Source organism: Haliotis asinina, chromosome 7 (assembly GCF_037392515.1).
Source record: "Haliotis asinina isolate JCU_RB_2024 chromosome 7, JCU_Hal_asi_v2, whole genome shotgun sequence".
In the NCBI taxonomy this organism is placed as follows: domain Eukaryota; kingdom Metazoa; phylum Mollusca; class Gastropoda; order Lepetellida; family Haliotidae; genus Haliotis; species Haliotis asinina.
The window spans coordinates 66003528-66026057 of NC_090286.1; the positions used below are offsets into that span (position 1 = coordinate 66003528).

Consider the following 22530-nt stretch of genomic DNA (forward strand, 5'->3'; position numbering starts at 1 on the left):
ATAATTCTAATCATGTGTTTATTGGGCTATTACTGAGGTGAAAGTGTATTGCACTGGTTTTGACTAACCTTCACACCCTCCCTTCCTCTTAGCGTATTTCCTGATAAGATTAGAAAATGCTCAGGAGCAATTCCTTGTTTATAACGTTGATCTACATGCACTGTAAAAATTCAAAAAATGATAAATTTTTAAGATTAGGATTTTGATTTTGAACTGTAGTACTTGAAGAAGGCTGTTTTAGGGTTGAAATGTGTTATTTTTCTGAAACATCTTGTGGAAATGTTTGCTGCTGAATCTCTCCTCAGGGAGGTTTTCTGAATGTTTCTCTTATCTTCAATGGGTGATCGAATGTGTTGAGGAAGCGTATACAGATCCCTGATCAAATGTGTTAAAGAAGCGTATACAGATCCCTGATCGAATGTGTTGAGGAAGCGTATACAGATCCCTGATCAAATGTGTTGAGGAAGCGTATACAGATCCCTGATCAAATGTGTTGAGGAAGCGTATACAGATCCCTGATCAAATGTGTTGAGGAAGCGTATACAGATCCTACCAATGATGCACACACTATAATGATACATCAATCTTGTCACTGTTGTCATTTTAGTACCAACTAGTCTGTGGGCTTAGCTTCATCTGGCAAACATTTGACCCTCTATTTGCTGGGCTGTTCCATATGGGCATGAAGACAATGGTGTATGACCTTTGCCTTTGACCTTGTGTGAAATTGCAGTCAACTTTTGAAAGACCACCCGCTGTCATGGTCAATGCAGCCATGTCATGGCCAAGTCCAGATCCATTCCCAATGCATGACTGGGTACCATTAACCTCCTACCAAGCAATACTTGGACTAAACATTGGTTTATGTTGCCTTTTTTGTGTGGGGCATATAGTTACCTTCCATGTCTGTTTGTATGTCTGTACGAAACAGGAAATATACTTTATCCACTTCTCCACAAAAAACACTCAGTGGAAATCAGTGAACTTATACATGGGCTTTCTTGTGACTCTACTGGTGTGCCTCTCATATTTTGTTGTGGTATTTTATTGTTGTAGTTTTCCTATGTAAGACAGGTACTGTTATGAGAGTGTGTTTTCTGTTTTGTGTTATTTTTGATTAAGTGATAGTTATTATGGGTCACATTAATATTTTGTATCACAGGTATGGTATTTTAGCGACACGCCTCTTAAGGTAGCTCTTTAGAGTTGCTTCCCTTTAGGTGCTCTTCTATATATGAGTATGTGTTTTGACTATTGGTAAACACGAGGCCAAACGAGAAAGATCAAAGTTAATGGCGATGTGGTGGCACAGTGCTTGAACTTTCAAAAATCTATGACTGTAAATATAAGGCTGGTTGTTGTGTTGACGCACACATACAAACTTTACACTCGGGGTAATACTGGAGCTGTGTCATCATTCGGTCTACCTATATCTGTTTGCCTTTTCACACAGCATTTCTTACACCTTTGTCATGGCTAATTATTAACTGTAACAATGCATTTTGCTGAATTTCTCCATGATGATTTTTTAATATAGAACAAAGTGTGTGTGTTGGGAGGGTGTACATTATACACTTCTCAAAAACTACTTTATGGAATTCATTTCGATTACACATGTGCCTCATAGGGACTCTTGATTTTGTATTTTATTTATTTTTTTAATTTTAATGCCATTTGAACATTTTGTTGAATTTCTCCCTGAATATAGTGTTACAGGGGAGGTGTACATTATCAACTTATCCTCAAAAACTATTTGATGGACTTCATTTACATGTGCTTTATAGGGACTTTAAAGGTGTGCATCTCATATTTCTATTTTGTATGTTATTTATTTTTTCAATTTTCTCTCTTAATATAGCATTATACAGGATGAAGTCTATCCAATTCTCTGCTGAAGCTGCTCAGCAAACTGATGAGCTTCTATGTGTTTAGTAGTGACTCTAGAGGTGTGCATCTCATGCCTTGTTCATCCAGTTTCAGAATTTGGTCACTTCTACAGACGTTTGAACTTAGTTAAATTTGGTTCTATTCATCTTGTTCATCCCATACAACAGGGGGTGTACATTATCCACTTCTCTTCAAAAACTACAGCACAAACTCAGGTTACATATGTCTTTTATAGAGACTCTAAATTTTGTCTTGTTTTTTATCTCCTGAGGATTGACTTAATGTTTTACCTTTTGAGTCCAAGAAGTGCATTCTTGCTACTGTGTGCACCTTATTATATAGTGTCTGTCGCATCTGATGACCAAGTGTAACCTTTTATCTGCACAGGAATACTGAGGGTGACAGAACTAATTAAGAGTTATAATGTTCCGGACATTGTCATGGGTAGAGTAATCATAAACTACATTTACCTGAGATTGACAGGTACCTGTACTGTTTATGTCACTTTTCTGTGTCCATGTAGGTAGAGAATAGTTGCACTGGATATGTGTTGTGATGAAACTAACCTACAGACATTCAGGACAATGTCATGCATTCTTGTATCTGTAGAAGTACTAATGTGTCCAAGACAGCAATAAAATGTCACTACAGAATGTTATGTATTATGACCTAAGATTATTTTACATCAGTATTTTGTTTTGTGAATAATATTTTGTTTAATATTGCTACATCGAATAGAAATGTTTTGAAAAATATAACGGTGATTCATACCATTCCTGTCCTTGCAACCTAACTGTTGAGGGCAGTGGTATCCATCTGTCTGAGTGTGACTTGCTCTTGTGAATCAGATGGGAACTTGACACCTTCATACATCTGCTCTTGGGACATAAATTCCACCTGTTGCCTGAACTGGTCACTTCAGCTTGTTAGAGTGTTGTCTCTCATGATCCACCAGGATTTTCTTTAAATTCCTGAATTTGCAGCTTTGTGAGTTTCTGATGTTATTTGAGCCGAGCATTGATGTTATCACAAGGACAAGAGATGTTATCAGGGCCTGGTTCTGGGTCAGTTGCTGTGGATGTCTGATGTCAAGACATGAATGACCCTGTTTGATTCCTCAATGGCCTTCTCTACACTTGATTACTTGCCGCTTTGTGTCCAGTTTGACTTCCAGGGTATTGATTTACAAGACTCTGGATGAACTTCAAACAGTCAGGATGGGAACATCCATACTGGTTCACCAATTCACCTAGCTGTTACAAGTTACTACCTTATTAAACATATAAACATGATAGTGTAGGAGTGACTGAATGTGAGCGTGGCAGGCATACTGGGTTATCTCAAACTAGCCCATGTTTGTGTTTTAATGCTTGAATTTCATACTGATGCAGGAGATGAAAGCTATTTTACTATATAAACATGCCATGTAGAAAATACTGTCACCTCGACACTCACTCACTCACTCACTCACACTCACTCACTCACTCACTCACACTCACTCACTCACTCACTCACTCACTCACTCACTCACTCACTCAGTGTCCTGCAGCTGTTGTGCACAGGTCCTGCAGCAACAAGAAGATGCCACTGTCAGACTCCACAGTCGGCCCGGCCAGACTGGGATATCATGAGAGATTTATGTTTTCTCAGCTATTTAAAAATAAGAAGCATAAATTATCCTACTAGATGTGGACCTGTGATGGCCACTGATGTACATCAATCTGCTCTCTGTTGCTGGGGTGTTGGTTGTCTGTACATCATCATTTCCCATGGGAACCAAATACCTGGAGGTCCTCCACCTCCTCCTGCCACTGCTGCACTGGGGACATCCTTCACATATCTTCAAGCAATCAGGGTAGAGGTGAACATTTAATAATACTACAAGTATGAACATCCTTGAGATTTTTATATTATTTTTATCACTATGATTCGTGTGAACTTGGATTTGTTATTTATGATATTTCTGACCCACATTCATCACATGTATCTGTGCCATTATGCACTTTTTTGTTGGTGCCAACCTTAACAGTTGTACTATAAGTTACAACATACAGCAATAAAAACATTGCCTGGAACTTAATGTTCTTGAGCATTGAAAAAAATGGAAGCTTGTAATATAGGCAAAGGTCAGGGTTGAATGTCGTCACTTTCAATAGAGACATCACCTGTTTTGTTCTATGATGTTACCATATTTGTGAAAAGTGTGACAGTGACCTCTGTCATCTGTTCTTATCAGGAAACGATTCAAAAGCAAGACCATAGTTTTTATTGTTAATATTTGAGAAATTCTGTTCATTTTAGCTATAATAACAGTAACGCCATTTCTCATGAAGTTACCATTTGCAAAAGCCCTCGGTCTTTAACTGCCCACCTTTGTTAATGAAAGTCATCAAGCTTCTGCAAATGACAATGCCCCGAAATATAGTGTTAGCCTTATTATCCCCCCGGCATTTAATATGGGGGATATAGCCAAAGCCTCGTCTGTCTGTCCGGCCATAATCATTTTATTTCCAGAGCATAACTCAGAAACCGTTCAATATTTTTAGACCAAACTTGATGTATGTAATAATCTCAACCTATTTACAGATTTTTGGCATTTTTAATGTTTTTTGTTTTTCCATGGAACATTTTGGTGTTAGTCTAATGGTGGGGTGGGCTTCATTTTTCGAAGCAGAGCTGAAGAACCGTTCAACATGTTTCTGCAAAAATTAGTAGATATATCAAACAGAACCTTAAGCGATGCCTTTTGCTATTTACAGAATTTTGTGATTATTGTCTTGGTTTCCATGGAAATGTTTCAGACATAGTCTCAAAAGTGAGAGGTGTGTTACGTTTCCGGAGCAGAGTCTCAAAAACCTGGTCAGTATTTTTCTGCAAAACTTGGTAGATATATCAATCAGAACCTTAAGTGGTGCCGTTTGGGATGGGCTTTGTTTCTGAAGCACAACTTAAAAACAGTTCAATATTTTTCTGCAAAAACATGGTAGCTATGTGTGGCAGATCCCAAAGTGGTGTCTTTTGCTTTTTACAGGTTTTTGTGATTTATTATTTTCTCGGTTTCCATGGAAATGTTTCAGACTTCGTCTCAAAATAGAGGGATGGGCTACGTTTCGGGAGTAGAACTCAAAAATTGTACAGTATTTTTCTGCAAAACTTGTTACATATATGAGTCAGAAATTGAAGTGGTGCTTTTTGGTGTTTACAGGCGTTTGTGATATATCATTTTCTCGGTTTCAATGGAAACATTTCAGACTTAGTCTCAAAATGGAGGGATGGACTTCGTTTTCTGAGAACTCAAAATCCGTTTTTTGTTTTTGTGCAAAACTTACCAATCAGAAGCTAAAATGGTGCCTTTTGCTATTTACAGGTTTTGTGATTTCATAGTTTGTCAGTTTCAATGGAAACGTTTTGGACTTTGTCTCAAAAGTGAGAGGTGTGTTTCGTTTCTGGAGCACATCTCAAAAAGTTTCTAACACCTGTCAGCAAAACTTCGTAGATATATGTGGCAGACCCCAATGTGGTGCCTTTTGCTATTTACAGATTTTTGTGATTAATCATTTTCCCAGTGTCGCATGGAAACGATTCAGACTTAGTCTCAAAAGTGGAGGGATGGCCTTTGTTTCCGGAGCACAACTCGAAAATTATTCGATATCTTAGAGCAAAACTTGGCAGATATTTGAGGCTGACCAAAAAGTGGTGCCTTTTTCTATTTACAATGTTTCGGCATTTTTATTTTTCCTGGTTTCCATTGAAACAGTTCTGACTTAGTCATATTAGAGAAATAGGCTTCGTTTCCAGAGCACAGCTCGAAAACCATTTCATATCTTTTAACAGATCTTAGCAGATACATGAAACAGATCTTGAAGTGGTGCCTTTTGCTGTTTACAGATATATGGCATTTATAGTTTTCAAGACTTCAATGGAAACGATTCAAACTTAATCTAAAAAAACATCAAGTAACTGTCAGATGATTTGTCCTTTAATATATGGGGTGGGTGGGAGGGGTGGGGGTGGATATGTTATCTTCTGATGACTCTTGTTTCTTTTGTTTTCTTTCATTTCTTTCATGTTGGTATGTGATGATATGCCCAAGTCGGTGTGTTGATATTCGGAAAAGTGGATGTTTTTTTTTCTGGTCCTGTAAATATGGAGACCACGATGTTCAACTGAATCATGTCAGATAGGTTCATGTTATGTGTTCATGCAGAAGTCAGTGGATGTCACATTAAAAAGCTGAGTGAGAACAAGCCGCATACTCCCTCTAGGGAACCTGTTAATTGGTCATGTTACCCATAATTCATTGCAATATGACCAGTAATAAAGTTCACATACTTCCAACATACAGCCCACATCAAGGTCCATAACACTGAAACTGCCTTGTTCTACCTTACAACTCACATGTTGTCCTGAAGACCCGGACTCCCACGGTGCTGCGACTGTTGTGAGTGTATGTTAAAGTATAGAACTTACGACAGTCATAGTGTTACGATAGCTCTACGAAACAGGGATCTGATTTCTTTTCCTATTCACATGAATTGCTACTTTGTACTCTGACCCCGCTAAGATGTGACGTAGTGTTGCACACACAATTATTGTTACACCACCAATTGTTGTGTGGGGATATTGATCTGTTTGACAGTGATAATTACGCTTAATTAGCTTCCTGGCAAACAGAGTGTGTACAGTTGTTTGTGATTGTCAGTCGTAGATACCGATCACCTTGTACAGAGGGTAACTGACACCAGCATGTATGGAGCAACTCTAATTACTGCTTCTGTGTGAATTCAGATGTATTAATCTTTAATCTGGGTAAATCAGCAACACTAAAACAAGAATCTCTTTTAAGTACCATTGACATATATGTATTTAGAGCTTACACTCGATCTTATGCAACAAAAATCTTCATTCAGAAACTTTTGTACAATGTCTGCAACAAAAATCTTCATTCAGAAACCTTTGTAAGTGTCCTGCCTCAATGTTTGGGAATCGGGTATAGGGATTTGGTGAGGTGCCTGTCTCCACTAACTCACTGACTTACTTTCCAAAAAGTAAAACCCAAATTGCTCATTGGACTCACTCCAGTAGCTTTGCTGTCATCACTGAAATGGACAATGTCTCTGTCTGTCCACAAAACCTGGTTCATACACAAGAATTAGTGCCTTCTTTTGGGGATGAAGTTTTAAAATAATAACAATATTATTCAGCTTCCTGTAGGGTAATTTCTATAATTCTGTTCAAAATCGGTTTTAGGAATTCTGAAATAATATGGTAAAAATACTCACAGTGCTGATAGTAAGTTTACTTTAAATCACAGCCTTTGGACAAGTGAGTCAAACATACATTTGATGATTTAGTTTCATGTCTCCACAAGACTGAGTGACTCATTCATAGTTGTAACCCGAGTATTATCAGTAACACATTCATAGCTGTAAGGCTGTTAGTATTAGTTATGCTCAGTGAATCCCATTAAGGAACTAGCATTAGTTTCAGTGCACATGAGATGAGGAGAGGCCTTCAAAATGCTAATCAACACACTGACCTCCTTTACTAAGGACTGTAATGTAATTATCCCCTAGCAGGGCACTATAGCCATATGTGTTACAGGGTTAATGGTAGTAGAGCAAACACTGAGGTGGCCAGTCAGTCATGGAAGGAATGACTTTCCCAGAGTGACAAATAGGGCTTGTTCCTCCTCCTGTCTGTCAGTCTCTGACTGCTGCCCTATAGCTACAGTATTGCTGACAATACAGACAAACAGACTCGCACACACTGAAACAAATATGTAGGAGAGGGTGTGTGCGCGCCATCATAGTTTAGTTTATTGGCTTACATAACAATCGCTGGGGAAATATTTTCGTAATGTGCATCATCATGTCGGAAGGTGTGAACGTAAGTGGTGATCAGCGAAGAACCAATGGCACTTTGGTCGAGATGCACAACTGTTTTCACATGTGTCAAGATGCACAACTGTTCAAACTTGTATCGAGATGCACAACTATTTACGCTTGTATCAAGAATCACAACAATGCACAAGCCTGTGCACTTGTGTCAGAATGCACAACTGTTTGCACTTATATCGAGATGCGCAACTCTTTACACTTGTATCAACATATGCAACTGTTCACACTTGTATCGACATGCACAACTGTTTACACTTGTATCGACATGCACAACTGTTTACACTTGTATCGACATGCACAACTGTTTACACTTGGTAAGTGAGGACAATTTTTATGAATATGAAACTTCTTTATTCTGTAAAGCCGACATTTACACATGTATGAAGATTCACAACCATTTACTCTTGATTCAAGATGCACATCTATTCATACTTGCATTAAGGTGAAAATGCCTTGCTGTGCAAGCTCTCACTTACAAGCTGGTATCAGCATAGTATCTTGAAGCACTTGGCCCTGGAACATGTGGTTTAAACCATTCAGTTCCGCACAAGTGCCAAAACAGTGTAATGTTTTAGTACATATAGCATGGAGGCTATATCTGGGTAAATGTGTACATGTTTGAGTGTGTGTTGTTGACTGTCTTTCCAGGTGTTTAACCAGGTGAGTATTGATTTCTTACTGCATAAATTGGGTTTGTCAGCTGGCCATATTGTTGAGCATTTCTACCTATCATGTAACAATGCTGTTTGTACAGGTACGTGTGGGAAGAAGGTCTGAGTGGACCATACACCTTTGTGAGACACTATCTGCCAGGTGTGGACTTAAGTCAATAGTAGACAACTTCATAAGGGAAATTAACACGTCGTTGTAAAATGTGCCATTAAGCAAAGCATACAGTGATCATTAATTCATAAATCTGTCTACACATCAATGAGTTTGCGCCAGGGTTAATGTCAGCCGACTTCTTGGTCGTGGCCATCCAGCTTGTCATCTTTGATATGTGTTATCGCTCAGGAGCAAATTGGTGGCATCCTATCTTTGTAGAGATGGGGTCGGATTCCTCTCATCACAGAGGTGGTCTCATCAGCCATTCAATGTTTAGCATGTTTCAACAGGTGATTTGCAGCCATAATTTATCACCTTAATTCCCTGTCTGACCATTTCAGCATAGTGAAATCAGACCCCATGTTAACTCTCTGGGGGGGTCAAATTTCCTATCCTCCCTCAAGCTCACCCTTCATCCTCCACACCCCTACCGAGCTCACCCTTCATCCTCCACACCCCATCTGAGCTCACCCTTCATCCTCCACACCCCTACCGAGCTCACCCTTCATCCTCCACACCCCTACCAAGCTCACCCTTCATCCTCCACACCCCAACCGAACTCATCCTTCATCCTCCACACCCCATCTGAGCTCACCCTTCATCCTCCACACCCCTACCAAGCTCACCCTTCATCTTCCACACCCCAACCGAGCTCATCCTTCATCCTCCACACCTCAACCGAGCCCACCCTTCATCCTCCACACCTCAACCGAGCTCACCCTTCATCCTCTACACCCTAACCGAGCTCACCCTTCATCCTCTACACCCCCACCCTTCAAACACCCTCTTCACATTTTACGTTTCTACCCAACCTGCACTCCTCCCCTCCTTGTCCCTCACTCAAATCATGTAAACTTACATTTACTTATTTTTATTTATCTAAGTTTGCCTACAAAATTGCCTCTGTTGGAATTTTTTTTGCGACAAACAGTCCTGATGAGGACTGCTTCCAGCCCTCTGTTGTGAAACATCTTCTGTCAATACAGGGGCCCATCTCTGTTGTGACCTGATGTGATTTTGCTTGAATATTGCTAAAAGCAGCATAGAACTGCACTCACTCGTCTGTCACTCGTCAACCACATTTCTAAGTCATCACACGCCAGGTCATCATTCTTCCAGATTCTTTCACCACAAATCAAATGCTTGGCAGTTGTAGGAAAACCAATTTGTCTCCTTTCAATTTATCAGTGTATCTTAATTACCCAAGTGTGTCAGCAACAATCAGATAATGTTGGTCAGAAACATGCTCCTTCTGGGCATGTCTGCTCAAACTACCTGCAGATCAGTCCAGAGAGATCGCGTTCCATCGCCCACATTCCATCAGGTCCAGCTACTTCAAAGCTAGTGTCATCTGATGAAGATGTGATTGCTAGATTGTTATGTGGTGGAAAGTGATTGTGGGCTGAGCATCATGGCTGATTGAGTGGGAGAAGACATGGTACTATCAACAAGCAGACTGGTGGGACTTGCAGGGTCGGCAGTGATTACAGCAGTATATCAACACTCCGAGGGCCTGACTGATTGGCTGCAATAATGTTTGTCTTGAAGCACCTGGTGTGGTCGTATAGTTGGCATTAGATCACCATGGTATCCCCTGGTGGGCATGTATGTCTTCAGAGTCAGTGAGACTTGTTGAGTTAGCACTGGAGACGGATGGGGTTGGGTGTCTGGATAGGGGTTGGGTTCATGATGAGTGACCTTCAAGGTCATAATTATGTAGTGGAAGGACTGGTGATGCTGACACACTTTCGATGTTCCATTTGTACTGCTCTTTGATAGATGAAAATATTGACGAAACAAAACTTGCCCACCCACATCTCTACCTCACTCTCTAGATACTTGGATGTTCGTTAATGGACACAGCAATTAGCGTCATTTCTTCCTCCATGTGATGACAAACATGAAACAACTGATGGTTATCCATCTTTATACTTCACAACAATAAGAGGCCATAAAGAATGCTTGACCAGTACAGGATCACAACCAGAACAGGATGTTTTGTCACTATATGCATAAGCCTATGTGATTATTACACACTTGTATGTCCCTTAAAGTTGGGCATGACGCCTTCTGGCTGTATTGCTCACACTTACAGCTGTAATTGGCCGTGGTTGAGAGGCATGTTCTGAGGTGTAATGTTGTAAGGTGTTATGTTGTAAGGTGTTATGTTGTAAGGTGTAATGTTGTAAGGTGTAATGTTGTAAGGTGTAATGTTGTAAGGTGTTCCAGAGTGAATGTCTAGGGTTAAGTATGTTGGAAGATGATGTGTCTGTTAATTTTGTCTGTACACTGAGACACCTGTTTTGTTGAGGTGATGAGGAACACATTCTTCACAACCATCAGGAGCTTTATTCTTATTTCCTCTGCCCAAGTCGTTACTAGGTGGTTGATGTGACACCATACAGGAGTGTTTACTTTTCAAGTGACACTCATAAGTTCATTTGTTTTTATGAAACAGCTCAATGTGACTACAGTTAAGGCTTGCCAGAAACGGCAAGTTGACTAATTTCCATGAAGATGTTTTTGAGTAGCGACAGGCTGGTATCCTGAAGTGATGGATGAGACTCCTGATGGTGTGAAGAGACTCTCTCCTGTAGCCCACACAGCTGAAACACTAGACTTGGAACATTGCTGTAGAGTGTTTCCCACAACATTGCTGTAGACTGTTTCCTACAACACTGCTGTAGACTGTTTTTATCATGGGAAGCAGATATTATGGTCAGGTTATATCATGGGAAGCCAGACATTATTGTCAACTTATATCACGGGAAGGCAGATATTGTTGTTAGTGATTACACGATGCCATATCGAAAGTGGTCAGATGCAACATGTCATATTTGGGATTTCATAAGAAAGTTCTTTACCAAGAAAGTGAAATCCCAAACATGACATATGTTGTATTGTTGCCAGGTTATATCATAGGAAGCCAGACATTATTGTCAGGTTATATCATGGGAAACCAGACATTATTGTCAGGTTGTATCATGGGAAGCCGGACATTATTGTCAGGTTGTATCATTGGAAGCCGGACATTATTGTCAGGTTGTATCATGGGAAGCCGGACATTATTGTCAGGTTGTATCATGGGAAGCTGGACATTATTGTCAGGTTGTATCATGGGAAGGCAGATATTGTTGTCAGATTATATCTTAAGAAGCCAAACATTATTGTCAGGTTATATCATGGGAAGCCAGACATTATTGTCAGGTTATATCATGGGCAGCCAGACATTAGTGTTAGATTATATCATGGGAAGGCAGATGGTGTTGCCAGGTTATATCTTAAGAAGCCAGACATTATTGCCAGGTTATATCACAGGAAGGCAGATATTGCTGTCAGTCTAACTCAAATCATGCGTGGACATTATAACATGTAGAGGATCTCGTGGTAGCATGATTACAAGAATTATATGCTAAGTGATTGTGATATGAGACATTGTTTGACACTGAGAACTTGTGGTTCATCCTGTTTCTAATGATCAGTCTGTAATATGATTGACTGTCTGAGGGTAATCAATTACATCTCCCAATAGGTCAATAAAGATTCAGTCAGGATGGAATACTTAACATCTTCACTGACTCGTGTAGCTGACAGTCGTACTGATGGACTTGTTGGAAATTGAGTCATTACAGCAGTCTGGCACCACAGGACATCACCCCAGAGTAGAACAGCCCCTTACACATGACATTTGTAAGAAATAACAAATTTATCACACCCATCCAAGCCCGTCATTCAGGCTGTCCTCTTGTACCTAACCCTCCAGTCAGATGCAGAGAGAAATATTGTACATAGATCAAAGTGTATAGATGAAAAGATGAAACATGGTTGTTTAGTTTCTTGGCCAACCCAGATGATAATGTGAATGACATTGACAGTACAGAGTGGTGAAACATATGAATTTCCTGATTAGTGCAGGCCTTCATCAAGAAACATACAGGATCCAGGTGGGACCCTGTTTTGTATAGTGTACACCACATATGTTAGCAATTCAACCGCCACTTCCAACTTGTAGTTCTAGCTCGCTCGCTCGCTCACTCACTCATTCATTGACATCAGTTCTGACAGAGGACAAATCTGATTGGTGTTGGTATGAAGAAGCATTCGTCCATAAGCTAGTTATAACATATGTTTTATAGTTACTATAGGTGAGTTACAGAAGTCCAACGGAATATTCCCATGATGAAAATTACGATTTCCCAAATATGTAAAGCGACATGATCCAGTCATCGAGTATTAGTTACTTATAGATGTTGCTCCTGCATGTCTAACTTTCCTGTTCCTCTGTGTTCAACATGAGTAAGTACTGTGACATTATTTTGTTTCAGTCGGTCAGAGAGAGCTCAGTTGGGAGAAAGACCGGTGCCGGACTGACTGGGTAGAAGATGTTCCGTGAAAAATGTTTAGTAGGGTCAGTGTGTCTCTAATTGGTTGTAGTTTACTGAAATTCTGGACCATTTCTCCACAAAAAGAATCAGTGTTTTATGCTGCCAGTCTGCTGTATACAGAAGATGGTCCAGGTAGATCCATCAAATCTTTGTCTGAGCCAAAAACAGGAACACAGATGGCTGACGGAAGGACCAGCAGACGGATTGTATGGTTAAGGAGAGGTCCAGCAGAAGGATTGTATGGTTAAGGAGAGGACCAGCAGAAGGATTGTATGGCTGAGGGAAGGACCAGCAGAAGGGTTGTCTGTTAAGGATTCAGGAATCACGTTCATAGTCATTGAGAATGTAATGAAGATAAGGTTGAGCCCAGGTCAGAATACATATCTATAAACTGACATGGTCCAAAAACAGATCCAGTGTGAGGTCTGTGAGTACAGACCCAACGAGACAAATATTGGTACTGAATGAAACCAAACGTGACACCGACTTCCATGAAGTATGTTCATGTGACTACCACACAGTAAACATCACGGAGGTTGACAGTACTTTATGTTCCAAGTTGAAGAGGCCCCATGGTCTGGGTGTCTCCAAGACCCGGGGGACCCCAAAGGTCTGGCTGTTCCCATGGTCCGGGTGGTCCCAAGGTATGGTTGCTCCTAATGTCAGAGTGGCCCCATGCTCTGGATATCTCTCATCCTTCAGGAGATGGGGTTTGGTTGACCACTCAGTTTTCCTAAACTTGCAAGTGTTGTTTCATCATGGAGCATACAAACTCATTCCAGTCATCAGTACACCCATGTGTCTTTGTGATGGGAATATGTGTGTAGTGTTTTCTTCCATATACTTGGATTATACCTGGAATCTACCTGGACACTTCACAGGTGAGTACAATCAGTAGTAGAAATCTCTGTAGGTGATCAAGTAAGTTGGTCTACTGTTTTATGCCTATATACATTGTGCCTCAGGCTTTGTCATGTATTTGCCAAGACAGTTAAGTTTGATCAGCTATATAACCATAATAATAAACCCAGGTAGATATGGACAATTTCATTTTTATGTATGTTAAATGTACAGTTTTATATGTCCAGAGGATGGACCGAGGAGGTGAATTGAGCTGACCTCGGTCCCTCATTGACAGCCATTTGTCTTGCAAGATCACCCCTTAATATATCCATCATGGCCCTGTAATAAGAATTATTGTGTTTGCCATTTTGGCTACCAAATGTTCTACAAATGCGAAATGGGATATCTTGGCAATAAATTGCTGCCTTGTATCCGCTATCAATCATTTTCTCCCCAGTGTGTGGAACTAGCATTTACTTCCAGCCCATTTGCATCCATGTTCTGCACTTCAAAGAAATTGTATTGTGTGTCCTGCTCTGCGCTAATGCAATGGACTGTTAATGGATTATGTTAAGTTTGTTTCTCTTTAATGGTTTGACTGGGTCACCTTGACCCTAAGTTATTGACCGAGGAGTAGGTGTTCAGTTGCATGGCTGCTGTGCTTCACACAGACCCTAGATTGATCCCCTGTACAATTCTAGTGTCCTTCTAGTGTTAATTTAGTGCCAGACAGGGATTAGTGGTAATACTAGGGGCATGGTTTCTCAAAGTGTCATTCCTGATTTTCCATACACCCCTGATCTGTCGTAAACTTTTGCCCAGTGTCCAGTGACTTGGAAGTGGACAGAAGTGTGAGATGAGATATCTGTAATTAGAGGGGGGGGGGGGGCATTATTGCTCTTTGTCAACTCAAGTGATGTCAAATTTGTGATTGTTTATTGTTATTTTGATGTTAAATGATGTTAGCTTGGTCTGCATTCATGGAGGGTATTTATTGTCACATGTCAAACAGTCAAGAAGTTGAAGGTTTCTTAACATTCCCATCATTATAGCGTGATCTTCGTATGCTTGAATATGTGTGTACAGCTTGATCTTTGTATGCTTGAATATGTGTGTACAGCTTGATATTCATATGCTTGAGGGTCGATGGGGTAGCCTTGTGGTTAAAGGGGCACTGATGCGGAGCAATTTCCGTGGATTGTTGAAAACTTTTGTTATTGTTTTTCTCCCCCATGAGTACCCGGACGATATCCCAGAATTTGTGACTGGTTCGTGACCTCTGCTGCACAGTCCATATGCGCAATTGAGAGTTTAATTATAGACAGATCAACTAAGGTGAAGTCATTTTTACTTCATTACAAAATGTGTTATGAAAACAAATGAAACACTTTGAAGGTTAATCATCTGCCAGTGGTAGAAATGGTAAAAAACTATTAGGACAGAAAAATATACAAAGCCAATATACGTCTCTATATTTTGTCTCATAACCCTAATTAGTTTATTGTCATATTTGTATGATTTTGAAAATTAGTAAAAGAACACACGGTCTGCTTATACTTATAGTAAATTTCTAACATGACAGCAACATTTATACATTGTATAGATTTTCAATGTGGATCCTATTTCACACACATACGCAATCTAGTGTGTTTTTTCTGTCATATAGATTCTGCTGAATGCTACAACAAATAAATTAAAACAAAATGCAAATAATGTGTGTAAAACAGACTGATTTTATAGCAACAATGTCAGACTACTACCTTGTTCAGGAATGTATTCATCAATATCCACATAAAAGAACGATATTCCATTCATCTGCAGCTGGTAAATAATCCTACTCTATGTCGTGTGTCTTACAACAGTCTAATTTGCGAAAAAGTGACACATCGTTTCAGGTCTTTCACATTGGTGAAAACCTGACAAACCTGTCATTGGTCACCCAAGATAGCACACCTGGCAACTAATTGTATGATGTCCGCTATTCTAAGTAATTTAGTTAACCAATAATGAGCAATCAATCAACGCAATGGTGGTTAATTCTTTGAAGGGAGGATGTTGTTTTTACACTCACACTTTACAACAGGGTGTAGTCAGTATAGATTAGTACATCTACACACACTGCCTTTTAACAAATAGAAGATAAAAGTAATTAATCAGTGTGTTATCGGTTAATCCTTTGATCAGTGTTTGTTTTTGTAACTCAGCTGATAAACCCTCTTGCATCACTTACATGCACATATTACATAACATACAATACATTTGCCATTACAGGGCTTAATTTATAATGTTGAGTATTTACTCCAGACAGGAGAAATGCCAAATGGGAACCTTTGTTGAGTAACCTGAGTGGTGTTACTACTAATTGAACCTGTTATAAATTCATTAACTGACCATCCAGAGAATGATGACAAATAACACGTGTAGGTTTACACCATCAAATGCGAGTTACAGCAAGGAAGATGTAATCTCTGTGTTGTATGCAGCCTGAAAACACTTATGGCCCGAAACTGTTTTGAGGATACCAACGGAACTTTGTTACATACAGGCATTTACTTGGGTAAATAGGTGTAATCATTTTTTTTTTATGTAAGAAGATTTTCAGATTTCTCTACCAAACGCAAAGTCATCGTTTTTAGTTTACAAATTCAAATAAATCAACTGTGAGTTTTCATTATCCTAAATAATAAACCAGGGTAGCTACCATAGCTACCAAAATTTACGTATGGTATTTGGTATCACAGGTGAACCAACACTCAAAACTATCTAAATATAAAGCTTTGCAATCTTTCGGACAGAAACAAATGGCTTGCTGCGTGCCTCTAGACATCATGTTTTCTCATAACATGATTAAATACCGAGGTTAAAAACACAGAAATAGGATCAAGTTGGATCAGTCACTATACCATCCAAGGATAAAAAAAACTACACTGCTGGGATATTAGGATCAGACAAGGAATACCATGGATATTTTTAAATAATGGCATATGATGGGCATCCGGCCTCCTGACTGTTTAGGTGAAGAAATTCTGTGAATATGGACAGGAGCCCAGTCCTTTTGTCCGTCACGGTCGAGGGAGCGGGTGCGGACCAATTTGCAGTTTGGTTTCGTAATATTGCTGGAATATTGCTAAAAAGCGGTGTAGAACTGAACTCACTCACTTACTCGTATGCTTGAATATGTGTGTATGGCTTGATCTTCATATGCTTGAACATATGTGTACAGCTTTATTTTCGTATGCTGCACATATATGGCAGGCAGGCAGGCAGGCAGGCAATCAAATGGCCCTCTGAATCTCATGGCTTCATTCAGCTCTTTGACCGAGTAGGCCTGCTCCTTACCGTGTAATGTAGGTAAATATTGGTCTTATCCTCTTCCATTAATACCCGGCTGAAAACTGCTGACAATTAACTGTTCCATCAATACAGACTGAGGACTGCTGTGTGTTTGAGAGTTCAGTGCACCCTGCCTGACTACCTGAAGAATTAGAGAATTGTGTTCCAGTTATAGTCACACTTTAATTGGATCTTTTCATAATCATTCCGTGTCACCCATGATGAGTTGTGATGTAGTCTGTCACATCTCCCTAGGGCTCTCCGCCTCCTTTGTCGCAGTCTATGAAACCTGATAAAAAATGTAATTTGGCAAATAATATATAATAACAGATTATTTAGCAACAAAGCAGGGAGGATAATGTGATTAACCCAGCCTATAGATTGATCGTCACAGCCCGAGGTCACAGACCTCTTTCATCAGGTTGTGCCCTCGGGTCTACAGGAGATTAGAAAGATGAACACCTCAGTAACCTGTTGAATATATTCAGGGTCTCTACCGTAGGGGATATGATTCCGTCAGTTCACGCCAAGTCTGACATGGTGAAAGGTAGATGAGGCAAACAAAAATAAGCAAAGGTTTCTTTGTTGGCATGTACATTTTTATTGTATTATATATTTAAATAGATTACCCTAATTACACTCATGTATTTCAGCCCTTTTTGACTTCACCATGTTCCCAATTTGTTCACACACAATGTGCCCCTACATCACACACTGTGTGCCACATAGCTAGCCACCATGATATAATGACCATCAACTGTGTGAAATATTTCCTTTTTCCTGTCAGTTTCTCATGAATTATTACTGACCCCTGAACATCTGGGGCCTCCAGCAACCCATAAAAGGTGTCTGTGCTTATTGTAAGAGGCGACTAACTGGATCGGATGGTCAGGCTCGCAGACCTGTTTGATCACTGAATTGTCTGGTCCAGACTTGATTATTTACAGACGGACGCAATATAGCTGGAATATTGCTGAGTGCAGTGTAAAACTAAAATTACTCACTCAGTCAATCATGAATTATTACCATAGAAACACAATGACTGTGTGAAGCCCTGACAGTATTCTGTAGGTCAGAGGTTACAGGTCAATAGGGGGGTCAATACAAGTACTTCTAAGTCGGCCTTGTACCATCCTCATCATGCAGCTCATGATGGAGAGTCAACATGTAAGAGGTCACTCGAGTTAACACTAAAACAGAATGCTTCTGCTTCTAACAATATGTTGAATGCTTATCCTTGATCCTCTGTGGTTGGAACAGGTCCCCAGCAACATCCACATGTCAGCCCTATAGTGTAGGTGGCAGGGCAGCAACATCCACATGTCGGCCCCATAGTGTAGGTGGCAGGGCAGCAACATCCGCATGTCAGCCCCACAGTGTAGGTGGCAGGGCAGCAACATCCGCATGTCAGCCCCATAGTGTAGGTGGCAGGGCAGCAACATCCGCAGGGCAGCAACATCCACATGTCGGCCCCATAGTGTAGCAGGCAGGTCAGCAACATCCGCATGTCGGCCTCATAGTGTAGGTGGCAGGGCAGCAACATCCGCATGTCGGCCCCATAGTGTAGGTGGCAGGGCAGCAACATCCACATGTCGGCCCCATAGTGTAGGTGGCAGGGCAGCAACATCCACATGTCGGCCCCATAGTGTAGGTGGCAGGGCTGCAACATCCACATGTCGGCCCCATAGTGTAGGTGGCATGGCAGCAACATCCACATGTCGGCCACATAGTGTAGGTGGCAGGGCAGCAACATCCACATGTCGGCCCCATAGTGTAGGTGGCAGGGCAGCAACATCCACATGTCGGCCACATAGTGTAGGTGGCAGGGCACCCAGAATTTGTGGATTCCATCCTGCTAAAAAGTGATTGGTTTTGGTCTACGATACCTGTCACTAGATGTTATGGTCCAGACTGATTTAGCCTGTTGCCATAGTGATAAATGAAGTATAGCTGGAGGTGCTTACAACCACAGCAAGAGAAATCAAAACCCTAATTCAGTAATGTCTGTGACACCCCATATTATCTTACATTGACTGTGATATATACTATATATGTTTTTGAATATTATGATGATGGATTTGGGTTAAACAGACTGTACGGGGCAGTGTTGGGGCAGTGTCTCCCAGGATCTATAGCAAGGGGTCTGCTTGTTTGAGGTAATAGTGCTGTATGGGCAGTGTTGGAGCACCTGTGTCCCAGAGTCTGTCATGGGGGCTGCTTGTTTGAGGTAATAGTGCTGTATGGGCAGTGTTGGAGCACCTGTGTCCCAGAGTCTGTCATGGGGTCTGCTTGTTTGAGGTAATAGTGCTGTATGGGCAGTGTTGGAGCACCTGTGTCCCAGAGTCTGTCATGGGGGCTGCTTGTTTGAGGTAATAGTGCTGTATGGGCAGTGTTGGAGCACCTGTGTCCCAGAGTCTGTCATGGGGGCTGCTTGTTGGGTATGGTACTGCTGTGTTGGGCATTGTTGGGACACTGTAGCAAGGAGTCTGCTTTTTGGGTGTAGTACTACTGTATGGGGCAGTGTCTGTCACAAGGGTAGTACTGCTGAATACAAGGTATGACTACTCCATACCTTGATGGCGTGTGACATTTATTTGTGAGACATGTAGGACAAGTAAATCCTTTTTGGTTGAGCACCTTGGTGTGAACAGACACGTGTGGTCACGTGAGGCTGGGAACGAGGACTTGAGTTTGTCATAACCATGTCAGATTAATATTTATCTTGATGCCGTGGAGGGCCTGACCTACTGACACTAGCTTTCCCTGGCCATGAGAGCCAAAGGTTGTGTTGCATCACTCAGGTAGTTTACGTTGCAGAGTGTGTCTGTGACCAGAGAAAACACATAATATATTTCTAGAACAACATTTTGTGTAGTTGCAAAGTATATCCTGACCTGAAGTATGTCAGTACATTGATCACAGTGTCAGACCAGCCAGAGGTACACATTTGTGCCTGTACCTGCTCATGTGTTAATCCAGAACCTGACGTCACTTAAACCCAACACTTCACCTTCAGTACAGTGTAGCTTGGTGTCAATCTCGTCACACAATCTTGGCACATCCCACATATTTCTTCACTTTTGTTGGTAATAGTTTCATCTTTCCACTCCACACCAAAATGATTCTCATAGTGTGTCAGACGCATTTAAATATAAAGACATATCTGATTAATCTTATCAGATGTGGAGTCAGCAGACTACTTCACATTGTGTTTTGAATCTGTGAAATTAGAGACTATTCACTGGTTCAACATAGAAAGGCTTGTTTCTGACAAGGAATACTTCTTCAGAGACTGTAAAGCTCATTGTTCATTACACACACAGGAAGACTTATGGTGTTCTGTAGAGTCTTTCTGGAAGGAATTTTGTGTTTATGTGATTTTCCTATCTTTCCAACTTGATCTTAACTTAAGAGGATTAACCATGTCTGATGCTGCCTTGTGTAATGGAATCTTTCAAATTGTTGTCATTATGTGCAGTGTGTCTTGTGTTGTGTGTAGAGAAGGTTTGTGAGTAAAACTTGTGGCATGTATGTACAGCACCCTGACTGAAGACCATGTACTTGTCACACAGATGACATGTGTAGAGAAGGTTTGTGAGTAAAACTTGTGGCATGTATGTACAGCACCCTGACTGAAGACCATGTACTTGTCACACAGATGACATGTGTAGAGAAGGTTTGTGAGTAAAACTTGTGGCATGTATGTACAGCACCCTGACTGAAGACCGTGTACTTGTCACACAGATGACTTGTGTAGAGGAGGTTTGTGAGTAAAACTTGTGGCATGTATGTACAGCACCCTGACTGAAGACCGTGTACTTGTCACACAGATGACAAGTGTACAGAAGGTTTGTGAGTAAAACTTGTGGCATGTATGTACAGCACAGTGACTGAAGACAGGGTGTCCACTGCATATTCCACCCCACACACTGTACTGCATTATGTTGTCCACAACATATTCCACCATCACCCCACACACTGTACTGCATTATGTTGTCCACAACATATTCCACCATCACCCCACACACTGTACTGCATTATGTTGTCCACTACATATTCCACCGCACACACTGTACTGTATTATGTTGTCCACTACATATTCCACCCCACACACTGTACTGCATTATGTTGTCCACTACATATTCCACCATCACCCCACACACTGTACTGCATTATGTTGTCCACTACATATTCCACCCCACACACTGTACTGCATTATGTTGTCCACAACATATTCCACCATCTCCCCACACACTGTACTGCATTATGTTGTCCACTACATATTCCACCATCACCCCACACACTGTGCTGCATTATGTTGTCCACAACATATTCCACCCCACACACTGTACTGCATTATGTTGTCCACTACATATTCCACCATCACCCCACACACTGTACTGCATTATGTTGTCCACTACATATTCCACCCCACACACTGTACTGCATTATGTTGTCCACTACATATTCCACCCCACACACTGTACTGCATTATGTTGTCCACTGCATATTCCACCATCACCCCACACACTGTACTGCATTATGTTGTCCACTGCATATTCCACCATCACCTCACACACTGTACTGCATTATGTTGTCCACTACATATTCCACCCCACACACTGTACTGCATTATGTTGTCCACTACATATTCCACCCCACACACTGTACTGCATTATGTTGTCCACTGCATATTCCACCATCACCCCACTGTACTGCATTATGTTGTCCACTGCATATTCCACCATCACCCCACTGTACTGCATTATGTTGTCCACTGCATATTCCACCATCACCCCACACACATGGTACTGGCTTATGTTGTGCACTACATGCACTTGATGCAAGCAGCCATGTGAACACAAGGACGCGAATATGCAGTGTCTTGTAACAACACACTTGTAAAATGGGTTGAAATGGGATTCCGGTAATGAGATGAAAATAACCTTGTTTCATATCTATGCTGAGTGTGATTAATTCTTTTACACAGAGAGGTACAATAACAGCCTAACTGCATCCTGTGACCATGAATATTGGCCTGCAAGGCTGCCACATTATGAACACTGGTGTAGACTTACGTAGACTGGTTGAGTTGCAGATTTGCAAAAATGGGACTTTCTCCATGTCATTGACAGCAACGTGTCCTACACGGCTGTGCCCCTCGAATCCTTACAAGCTGTTCAGAGATTTTTCTTGTCAGCTTTTCACTCATCGTGGACTCTGACCATTTCTTGATAGGTTTTTACACAAAGCAAGCACATTCTCTCTCATTGATTTTCTAGTAGTGTGCTTGTTCCTGTGTAGAGGGATTGTAAACGAATGTAACAGATGTTGAACTCACAAGTACTTTGAATAAA

General features: G+C 40.9%; 1 long non-coding RNA gene across 1 annotated transcript in view; it reads left to right on the forward strand.

Moving 5' to 3' along the window:
* Positions 1-22530, forward strand: part of LOC137290926 (uncharacterized) — a 122659-nt gene that overhangs the window by 65135 nt on the left and 34994 nt on the right. The window contains exon 3 of the long non-coding RNA XR_010957240.1: positions 12938-13878. This is a non-coding gene — a long non-coding RNA (uncharacterized lncRNA). The remainder of the gene's footprint in view (positions 1-12937; positions 13879-22530) is intronic.